Source organism: Heterocephalus glaber, unplaced genomic scaffold, assembly GCF_053883595.1.
Source record: "Heterocephalus glaber isolate CG9 unplaced genomic scaffold, H.glaber_assembly_v1.0 deba00001454, whole genome shotgun sequence".
Lineage (NCBI taxonomy): Eukaryota > Metazoa > Chordata > Mammalia > Rodentia > Bathyergidae > Heterocephalus > Heterocephalus glaber.
Window position 1 is genome coordinate 1,380,235 of NW_028258303.1, and position 11,941 is coordinate 1,392,175.

The 11,941-nt window shown below is 34.8% G+C and overlaps 1 long non-coding RNA gene across 5 annotated transcripts in view; it reads left to right on the forward strand.

Moving 5' to 3' along the window:
• Positions 1–8,997, forward strand: part of LOC101711404 (uncharacterized) — a 165,002-nt gene extending 156,005 nt beyond the window's left edge. For 3 of the 5 annotated variants that reach the window (XR_015452871.1, XR_015452869.1, XR_015452867.1), the window contains one exon: positions 6,368–8,997. This is a non-coding gene — a long non-coding RNA (uncharacterized LOC101711404). The remainder of the gene's footprint in view (positions 1–6,367) is intronic. The other 2 variants (XR_015452868.1, XR_015452870.1) reach the window with 2 other exon arrangements.
• Positions 8,998–11,941: the final 2,944 nt, after the last annotated feature.

An 11,941-nucleotide genomic window follows, 5' to 3' on the forward strand; every position in this document is an offset into this window, starting at 1 on the left:
ACAAACAAGAAAGAAAAACAGAAAAAGGAAAACAAAACAAAGAAAGATTAAAAAAAATTCCTTTGGTGTGCACAGTTCTGTGGTAGTGTCCAAATCAGAGCCTAAATCTATGCTGGGTAACCCTGCCACATCTGCAGTAGGATTAGTGCTGATCTTGGCCTCTGGATGTGGGGGCTAGGGCCAGTCTTCAGCCTGCATCTTTCTGGATGTCCCTTGGCAGCCTGCCCTCATCTCCTTACCCTGTATGAGTCTGTATCACTCTCCCAGTTGCTGTAATGCCCTCAGACCAAGGCTGCCTGAGGATGCTCCCAGTCCCATGCACAGTTGGCCCCTCCCTGACCTTGCACAGCCTCCTCTGTTCCACTCTGCTGGTCCTCTCTCATAGCTGGTTGTAGGGTGAGAGAAGTGCTGACTTCCATTCCCATTCATTGTCTCACTGGTCCTAGGCTGATTCATTCCTGCATTGACAATGCTCTCTCACATCCGCTGGTCTCAGGGGAAGGGGAGTGGTGACTTCACTTCCTGCATGTTATCCCACCAGCCCAAGGCTACTTGAATCCCATGTTTGTGATGTGCCTGCTGGTTGCTGAGCAGTAGGGGTCATGCTGTTCTGCTCACTAACCTCACCATCACCACCACCACCACCACCACCACCGCCACCACCACCACCACCACTGCTGTGGTCCCGAACTTAGTTATCACTAGAGGTTTCAGTTAGTTGGTATGGTGCATGACAAAGAAAAATTTAAAAAACCCCAGCAGCCTATCATTGAGGGAGCAGCTTCCTGGTCACTTACACTGTGTGTGTGGATGAAATTTGGTGCAGGGCTGTAGCATTCTCTGTTTGCAGGAAGGCAAAAGAAGTGAGGGGCCTTATACGCCAAATCTATCCTGTGTGGACTGAGTTTACCACACTTTTGCAGTCCACTGGTTTTTTTGGAACTTCCCAGAATGGCAGTTCCTGTTCTGCTGGCCAGGAGCAGCACCACTGGCACCCCTGAGGTTGGGTTCCTCATTTTATCCTATACCTATGTTTTGTTTGATCCACAAGTCTCTTATTTGAGATTGATTTTGGCATCCAGATGATCTGGATGTATGTCCTTCCCTTTCTTCTATTCATCTGTAGTTTTAGTTGATTTTTTCTAAGTAGCTCCAATGTGGCTCCTCCTTTATTCAGCCATATTGAATCCAACCTATCTGATTATATTAATTTATAGTCAAATCTATTAAACAAGAACCATACAAATATTTTCACATTAAAAAAATCCTTCTTTAGTTTGGATAGCCTTTGAGGTTGCTGGTTTTAATATCCTTAAAATTATAGGAGCATTCATATTCTCATGGTAATTAGGGTCTAGGCTATAAGACCTTAAGATTCTTCCATACTTTTATATAACTGAGTGCTTCTATGAAGCACCACCTTAAATACATGAAGAAATTTAGCACAGGGTCTTATAGTCAAATTCTGCTTTTGGTCTTTGTCCTCCAGCCACTTCTTACAAAGTTGGAGAGAGGGTTCTGGAGAGACAAATTCCTTGTTATTTCCTATAAATTCTGCTTGAAAAGTGAGTGGTTTTAACTCATTGCCATCCATATGTTCTAATATGTAGATAAAGCAACTGCTGACACTTTGATATTCAGTATGGATTTTTTTTAAAGTTAGAATTTACCAGCTCATTAGATATTTTCTTCATTATCTTAAGCATTAGGTTTGCTAAAATTTGTCATTACATATACAAATGTTCCTTTCTCTAGCCTCTAATAATATTTTGCTCAATTTATCAGCAACAGTGTCATGAACACTGTTTCCTTAAATCTTGAGGTTGTCTGGTTCCAAAGTTACTGCTGCAATTTCAAACTATCAACCCAGGAATTAAACCAAGGACAGTACCAAAAACAAAAATGAGAAGACATTTAAGCAAGGCACAAACTCAGTCTACCACCCCACCAAGGGTAAATCCTGGGGGAAATGAGATGGAAAAGTCCCATAACCAACTACCTGGATACCCTGAACTGATAGCACAGGAAGTAACAGAACAGATGAATGAGGCTCTAGAAAAATTCAAAGCAGAAATAATCTCCGAGATATCTACAGAGATGGTGAGCAGAGTGAAAGACATGATTAGAGTAGCCAGAACAGAAACAGATCAAAAAAATAGATGATCCCAGAAATATGATAGAAGCCATGAATACCCAGCATAAGAAAGAAATGGAAACTATGATCGCCCAACATAAGAAAGAAATGGAATCCATGAAACAGATTGAAACAGATATTCAGGAGATCAAAAACTCCATTAAAGTATCCACAGCAGATTAAGGGAATCTGAAGATAGAATATCAGATAATGAAGACAGGATTGTTGTTAAGGACCATGAAAACAGAGATTTCTTAAAAATAGTAAGGGACCATGAGAAATCAATCCAACAACTGCTAGACGATGCAAAGAAGAATAACATAAGACTGATAGGAGTCCACAAAAAACAGGAGAAAGCACAATTGACATTAAAAAAACTGTTGACAGAAGTAATAGTGGAAAACTTCCCAGATACAGGTAGAGAATTGGACATACAGATAAGTGAGGCATATAGAACTCCAACTAGCCATGATCAAAAAATTCTACATCTAGACATATAATAGTCAAGATCCCAGAAACTCAACAGAAAAATAAAATTCTACAGGCAGTTAGAGAAAAGAAACAAATCACCTAAAAAGGAAAGCCCATCAGAATCACAGCAGACTGCTCAACACAAACCCTCAAGTCAAGGAGAGCCTGGAGTGAAGTATTTCAAGCCCTAAAAGAAAATAACTTCCAACCTAGACTGTTGTATCCTGAAAAATTATCTCTCAAAATCAATGGTGAAATTAGATACTTCCACGAAAAAGAACACCTGAGAAATTTCATGAACACCAAACCAGCACTACAAGCAATTCTAAACAATATCCTACAAAAAAAGAAATGAAGGCCACAACTCCATGAGGCCCAACAGAGCGAAGCCACCAGTCAAGGCAAGGCACTAAAGGGAAAGGGGGAAAAATAAGAAATAAAAGAGCCAAGAAAAGTAAAACATCATGACAAGGATAAATCAATACCTATCAATTATAACCCTCAATGATAATGGCCTCAATTCACCAATCAAAAGAAATAGACTGGCAGAATGGATTAAAAAGGAAAATGCAACACTATGCTGTATACAAGAAATACACCTAACTCAAAAAGAAACTCAGAGACTGAAAGTAAAAGGATGGAAAACAGTTCTCCACACCACAGAAACCCAGAAGAAAGAAGGGGTAGCAATCTTATTTGCAGACAAAGTAGATTTCAAATGAAAACTAATTAAGAGAGACAAAGATGGTCACTACATCCTTGTGAAGGGAACAATCCAAGAGGAAGAGATGACAATCCTAAATATATATGCACCAAATACGAATGCCCCAACTATACAAAACAAATATTAATGGACATGAAAAACCAAATAAACACTAACACAATTGTAGTGGGGGATGAACCTCAATACCCCACTATCACAAACAGACAGATCATCTAGACAAAAAGTTAAAGAAATTCTAGAACTGAACCAAGCTATTGAACAAATGGACTTGATAGATGTTTACAGAGTGTTCCACCCCACAAAATCAGAATACACATTCTTTTCGGCTGCACATTGGTCATTCTTCAGAATAGACCACATGCTAGGTCATAGGACATGTCTACGTAAATGTAAAGGAATTGAAGTTAACCCCTGTATATTATCAGACCATAGTGCAATAAAATTGGAGATCAATAACATAAGAAACTGCAAAACCCCTACAAACACATGGAAACTGAATAACACTCTCTTGAACAACCAATGGGTCACAAGTAATTAAAGAAGAAATTAAACAGTTTCTACAAGTAAATGAAAATGCCAGCACAACATACAGGAATGTATGGGACACAATGAAAGCAGTTCTATGTGGGAAATTCATAGCAGTGAATGCCCATATTAGGAAAACAGAAAACTCAGATAAATAACCTAATGCAGAACCTCAAGCTCCTAGAAAAAGAAGAGCATAATGAATCCAAAGCTCATACAAGAGAGGAAATTATAAAGATCAGGGCAGAAATCAATGCAATGGAGACTAAGAGAACAATGCAAAAAATCAATTCCTTTTACAATAGCATCCAAAAAAAATGAAATATCTAGGAATCAATCTAACAAAGGAAGCAAAAGACCTCTACACTGAAAACTACAGCACGCTGAAAAAAGAGATCAAAGAGGATACAAGAAAATGGAAATAGATCCCTTGCTCCTGGGTAGGAAGAACCAATATAGTGAAAATGGCCATACTTCCAAAACTACTATGTAGATTCAATGCAATGCCATTTGAAATTCCAACAATATACTTCACAGAACTAGAGGAAACAATCCAAAAATTCATTTGGAACCAGAAGAGACCTAGAATAGCTAAAGCAATTCTAAGCAACAGAGACATGGCTGGGGGTATCACAATCCCCAACTTGAAACTATAGTACAAAGCTACTGTGATAAAATAAGCATGGTACTGGCAAAGGAACAGACCTGAGGACCAGAGGAACAGATTAGAACATGCAGAAACAACTCCAGACATGCTCAGCCACCTCATCTTTGACAAAGGAGCCAACTATCCTCATTGGAGGAAAGATAGCCTATTTAATAAATGGTGTTGGAAAAACTTGGATTTCAACCTGCCAAAGATTAAAACTAGACCCATACCTATCACCATGCACTAAACTAAGATTGAAGTGGATTAAAGAGCTAAATATTAAGACAGAAACACTAAACTTGCTGGAAGATAAGTTAGGTCGAACTCTTGAAGACATTGGCATAGGAAAAGACTTCATGAACAAAACCTCAGCAGCATGGGAACTAGCAGAAAGAATCAATAACTGGGATCTCATCTTATTAAAAAGCTTCTGCACTGCAAAAGAAACCACCAACAGTTGTAACAGACAACCTACAATGTGGGAAAAACTTTTAGCAGCTGTACCAATTAATATATAAATTAAAAGATAGCTTGATTCTGTGGAAATCAAGTATCACAGTCTTATGAGACATTCTTACAGGATGTGTCCTATTTTTAAATGACTACTTTGTTATATTGCACTTTTTAAAAGGAAAAGGGTGTTTCCATAAACTTAAGGTCATATTTTATAAGGCCAAGCACAAGTACAAAACAGTCATTTAGATAAACTAATAAAATTTCTACTTTAAAAAGTGATAGTCTTACCTTCAGATATAAAGGCTAAGCAATGATTTAAAGTTGTATGAAAATCATGTTTCCCATTTAAAAAATCTAAAATTCAGAAATTATGTGTATTGAAATTGTGTCCAAATATTAAATTTAAATTTAATACATAATCTCACCTTATGATTATGTTTATCTGTATAAGATCTGTGTAAGATTTGTATAAGAACAAGACAATGAATGTGTAAAGTTAAAAATTTATTCCACTAAAAGACACATTGCCATTAATCACCACAATGTACTCCCCCAAAATTTGAATACACTTACCTATCGTACTTGCTGCTTTCTGAAGCAGTTCTGGGAGTCCTCTTATATGGGTGTCTTCAGATGTGTTCTCATGGCTGCCTCAATGTCCTGAATCAAAACATGTACCTTTCATGATCATTTTTACTTTGAAGAGCCAGAAGTCTGTGGTGCCTGGTGAGTAAGGTGGAAGAGGACACACTGATATTTTACAAGTCTGCCTCTCCATGGATGGCACTGGGCAGCAGCATATACTGCACAGTATTGTGGATCACACCTGGTAAAGACACTCACAAACCAGGACTCCAGTACAGCTCAGTGTGAAGGATGGTGAGAACTGTGTGTTCAAAGCCAGGAGGAGGATTCTGAGGGGATTGATGGCAATGGGTCTCACTATAATAAAATTTTAAAATGTAAACATTCAGCTTATATTTTTATCACACCTTGTAAGCCCTCAAAAATAAATAAATAAATAGACTTTCATACAAGAAAATGTGAGAAAATCAAGAAGCTGGAAGCTAGAAACAAACGCCAAATTCTTATTGTTATAAAGGTCATGAGAGAACTTTACATTAAAAAGGCATTTTCTGAACAGTAATGGCTCTCTCATCTTGTACTTATGCATTCTCTTTGACTGAAGGTGCATAAGGCTTTATTTACAGAAGTGGGAAACTGAAGATGAGGTATCTAAATATCAGGAAGAATTGATAAATCAATAGCATGTTGTTATTTTATAGAAATTAGTAATTTATTGCTATAGTTTTATGTTAAATTTGCTTTATGTATTTCAGTTTTATTTGGAAGCCAAATATTTCTTCCTCTGGTTCATTTTGTTTGTTTGTTTGTTTTTTGGTACCAGGGATCGAATCAGGACTTTACACTTGCGAGGCAGACGGCGGATCCACTGAGCTAAATCCCCGGCCCACCTCTGGTTCATTTTTATACTAGACGGAAAAGGAATATTTATGGTATAGACAAAGAACATAAAGATTTGCAAGCATTCCATTACCCTATTTTGTTTTTTGATAAAGTTGACAGATTTCAGGATAGATCTATCCTAAAGGATAGATAGATAGATAGATAGATAGAGATAATTCCAGATTGGAATCACAGGTATTCCTTGTTTAACAACCTACCTAGTTAACAACTGCTCAAACTTACGACCTGGGTATACTGTTCAGTGTTATACCGCTCATCGGATTTATCACCCGTCTTTTTTTTTCTTGTCCACTTCTGTACATCTTGTTTCTAGAGCTTCATAGTTTTTTTTTGTACAGTACACCTTGTCTACACAGTATGATGTTTTGCTAATTGTACTGTACAGTCCTGTAGTTTTATGTTCTGTTATACGTTACAATACTGCATGAAAGAGTTATGCAAAATCATCAAGTTGGAGTTTGCTTTGGCCATTTCTTTGTTCTGATACTGTAATGTACATACTGTATACAATTTCTCATTTAGCGGCCAATTCACTTAACGACCTAGTCACGACTTGGTCCTGAACAAGAAATGTCTTTAATTAAAACTCTGAAAGAACAATAAATTTAATGATATAACAATACTTCATTTAAATAAAAAACAATAAACTTAATTACTGTACCACAGAAATATATGAGGTAAGAGACTATCACATCTGTCTTTTTCTCTAGATCATCCACCCCTTGGTGCTGGCTGTCTAGCACATAGTGGTAGCCTCATTATTCATCTTCCCATTCTCATGGCAAACTACTGTCATGCTCCTCACTACCAGAAGTCATCTAGATTATTTACAAGTGTCTCAGATATTTACTAGCATCTAAAATTTTTTCTACCAACATGCTTACAACATTCTATCATAATCTGTGTACAATAAAATACAGAGGTATAGTCACAGATTTTGGAATCATGTAAATGTAAGTTCAAGTTTCAGCTCTGTCATTTACTAACTGTAAAATAGTGAGCAAATTATTTCACAACAGTGATTCCCATTTTGCACATTAAAAAAAGAACTTTTAAAAGGTGATTAGGAAAATTAAGTAAGAAAATATGACTAGTGTCAAAATTATTCATCCGTTGAGCTTCATAGCCTCACCTGTCTCCTCTAACCATAAACATTTGCATATCACCTGCTTAGCTTAATCTCCCAGCTGCAAAAGGAAACTAGCTACATTCTCAGGAGAGAGTATTTGTTAAGGATATTACAGGGTCTCTATCACATGACTGATAAGGAAGATGTTGGTGGAAGTATTAGAAAATACTTCTGGGAGTAGCAGGATAAGTGGAATTTAAAAACTGTAATGGACTATTCATTTGGAACTATTTGGAACAAAGAGAATCACAAGAAAGAATCAAAATACTATTTTGGACTACCACTTTGACTAAAACAAGACATTGGCATATTTTCTAGTCAAAATGTAAATTTCATTTAACATAAAAAATACAAAATAAAGTGACAGGTAAAATGCAAGTTTAGTTTTTTTAATTTTAAAATAAATCCATGGATAGGCATACAGGGCCAAGATGCATCATAGTAAGGATCTTGATTCAAATAGGCCTGAGGTCCTTCCATGAGGTGCTTATCCTCATTGTCCATAAAATGAAAGTCACTCCTCCATTTGCAAGAAACTTCTTAGAGTACAGAAAGTCAGAAGCACATAAAGAAATAACTTATTAAACAAAAGAGAAAACCAGACTTTATTTCCATTTTTTCCATTTCTCATCATTTTTCCTTTCCCTTCTTTCCTTTCCCCTGCCCCTCCCACTACCCCTACCCCTTTGGACCTTTTCTTCCTATTTTGCATTATCGATTGTTCATTCTAATCATTGGTACATTTTAGGTATACAATATAATGAAGGGAGGGCTAGGAACGGGGAAAAAATAAGAACCAAGATGCATTATGTAAAGGTACAATTCCCAATGAGAAATGTAATTGTGTCGTATACCTAAAATGTACCAATAAAAGAATTTAACAAAAATAAAAAATAAAAAAAAGAAAACCAGGCTCAGAGTTACTCAATATATTAAATTCACTTTTTATTGGCCAAACCTTGGACTGCAACTACGTATAGTTATGACAGTTCATTACTGCTTCAAAAGACTAAAGTTCTGCTAATGAGGAACAAGGAGGATGGATGTTGAGGGAGGGAGATGGTAACTTTCAGATATGTGTTAAATTTTTTCTGATTCTTCTGAAATATATTATTTATAAATTTGGAAACCCAGGATGATGGGTCCTAGGGTCGAGAACAAAAAAAGGCAAAAATTAATGGAATACAAAACTGAATGCAGGAGAAGAAAATAAACCAACACAAAATGTCTTTTTTTCCTGTCTCAATGATAAAATAGGTACTCAATTATATACATTACAAAGATTTATGTGTTTAGGAACAAAATATGGCATGATTGGTGGGAATCTAGATTCTTAACTGTTCTGTTTAAATAACTGTGAGACGAACCATATACTAGATGAATTAATCAAGTTTTACATATTAAATTATAAATATACTTTTCACATTCTTTTCTTGTAGTTTATATGATTCTCAAATTATTGCTGTAATATTTATTTATACAACACCTTCTTTCAAAAGGTGGTAAATTCTTTCATAAAAATATACTATTACAGTTTGTAGAAGAATTACACTATACCTCTCACCATACACTAAATTAAAATTAAAATCAGATCTAAACATTAAAACAAAAATATTAAATCTTCTGGAAGATAAAGAATGTGAAACATCTGAAGACATAGGTGTAGAAAAGGGTTTTCTAAACAGAGACTCAGTTGCACAAGAAATAGAGCAAGAATCAACAAATGGGATTATATCAGGCTAAAAAGCTGCAGCAAAAGAATCAGTTAGTAGAGTGGAGAGACAACCTACAGAATAGGAAAAAATTTTTGCCAGATACTCCTCAAAGAACTAATATCTAGAATATAGAAAGAACTCAGAAAAACTAAAACATTTAAAATTAAAGACTTAGTCAAGATATGGGCTAGCAAAATGAACAGACACTTCACAAATGAAGAAATAGTTAACAAATACATAAAAACTATGCTCAACATCTCTGGTCATTAGAGAATGCAAATTAAAACAACTCTAAGATTTCATCTTACTCCAGAAAGCATGGCAATCATTAGGAAAGCAAACAATAACAAATGCTGGCATGGCTGTGGTGAAAAAGGAGCCCTTCTTCATTGTTGGTAGGAAGTAAACTAGTAGAACCATTGTGGAAATCATTATGAAGAGTTCTCAAAGAAATGAAGTTATAAATCCCACATGACACAATTATCCCCCTGCTAGATAGCTTCCTCAAAGAGCTTAAATCATCATATTACAGCATACATGCATACCAATATGTGTAGCAGCATAATTCATAATAGCTAAATCCTGGAAGCAGTCTGTATACTCATGCCCATCAACAGGTGATTGGATAAAGAAATTGTGGTATTTATATATAATGGAATACTACTCTGCTATAAAGAATGACACATTTGTAGGAAAATGATGCACCTGGAAATATAATGTTGAAATAAACCAGACACACAACCAAAAACAATTCCAATAAGTGGCAAGATTATTTTGTCTATTATTTGCACACTTAGTTTTGGGATTTCCAACCACTCTACATTTCATAAACAAATTAACCAAGTGTTAAGTAAAATCACAGAGCTTAAACAAAAAAATAGTACTTATTTTAATAATTACAGCAATTTTGGCTCAAGATAGAAAACCACCTTTAAAAAATGAAAATACAGTTCAAATACATGGTTGAAATAAAGCCTGATAATAAAGGCCCAGCAGCAAAGAAGAAATGTTGTAGCATTCTCTGCACAAAACATTTAAAAAGGTTTGTTGCTAAGTTGTCACCTTTAAGCAGACTACATTAAGAACATGAAAAATGAAATAAAAAGGCAAGTTCTATAAGTTAAAACGTAAAATACTCTAAGACTAAGGCTGATGTTACATAATCTTTCAAGAGATACAGTCAGCTGTATGAAAAAGAATCTCTTCTTATCCAAGTGAAAAAATCATGGAGCATGTATGTCTAGTTGTATATATATTCCATTAATTACCCAATGTAAAATGAATCTTTTTTTCATAGTCATAATTAGATTTTTTGAACATGGCTTAGTATATACTTACCTCACTGCAATTGCTTCCACAACTCCCTTTTTCTTAATCATTTACAACAAATGGTTGTTAGATTTGTTAGACTTTTTTTTAATACTAGACCTAGATGCTAAAGTGTAAGAATTTTAGGCTATCCTTTTCATGATAATTTTTCTTTCTAATGAAATATCCTTTCCTTGTGTATCAATGAAATTGACTTTGGTTTGCATAGAACAGAAAAAGAACACACGTGTGTGTTTTACGGATTCTCAGATAATTTCTAACATGAACACAGGGTTCAATATTACTGCTTTAGAAGTAGGAGGAGAGACTCCAGGTATACCTTAAGAAGGATTTCAGTTCCATAATGTTTCCAGAGAAGGACTTGAGTCATCTCTTGCAGAAAGGTCCACTTAGAGCAGTGTACTAGCCATGGCTATATGTAAACATGTTATACAATCTGAAGGAAGATAAAGCTTATTTTTCTCTACTATCCTGAACTACACTCTCCACCAAGTGAGCTCCTATTTCCACCTGAACCAATTACTGAAGAGAAAGAGAATTATGTTCATCATAATAACTAACCTAAATCAAGCAATATGAAATTAATACATGATTTTGTGTCTGGAACCGATGAAATCTATGACATATAAAATGAAGCAAAAGTATCAACTACAACATAAAGATGTCGATAAACTTAGGAAACACATGGGAAATGAAAAAAATTATGAGTAAATGTCAAAAGTAAATATAGATGTGGCAGATGTTTCATTTGCAAAAAGGATAAATAACTAGGTAGGATGACAGAAAGTTTTAAAAAGAAGAACAACAAAAATCTATATGAAATATGACCACAAAATCAATGTCAAGAATCTGTTCTTAAATTACAATAGATGAGTTTTTTACTATAAATATATCCATCATTATATACTTATTCCTATGTGAAAATTGTTCTTAATTTAACTGAGACTTGAATTATAGAATTAAAGGATATCTTTAGAATGTACCCCTCACACCAAATGAAAGATATCTACATTTTACACTGACTAAATAATGACAGTAAAAAAATGATTTATTAAATAAAAATAAATATTAAGTAAAAATAAAAAATAAATATTAAATAAAAATAAAGTCAATAAAAAACAAAATATGAAAAGGGGTATAAACTATTAAAATGAAAACAAAATTTACCAAACTATTAACCAATACTACTATTAGATGATAGGATTATACAAAATTATTTTGCTCTTTTTCTGATTTTTGCCTTCAAAAATTTCTTCAGTGATCATGCATTGTACTTGTAAATAGAAAAATTTTAACCAATCAATATGTTGTGTCAATTACA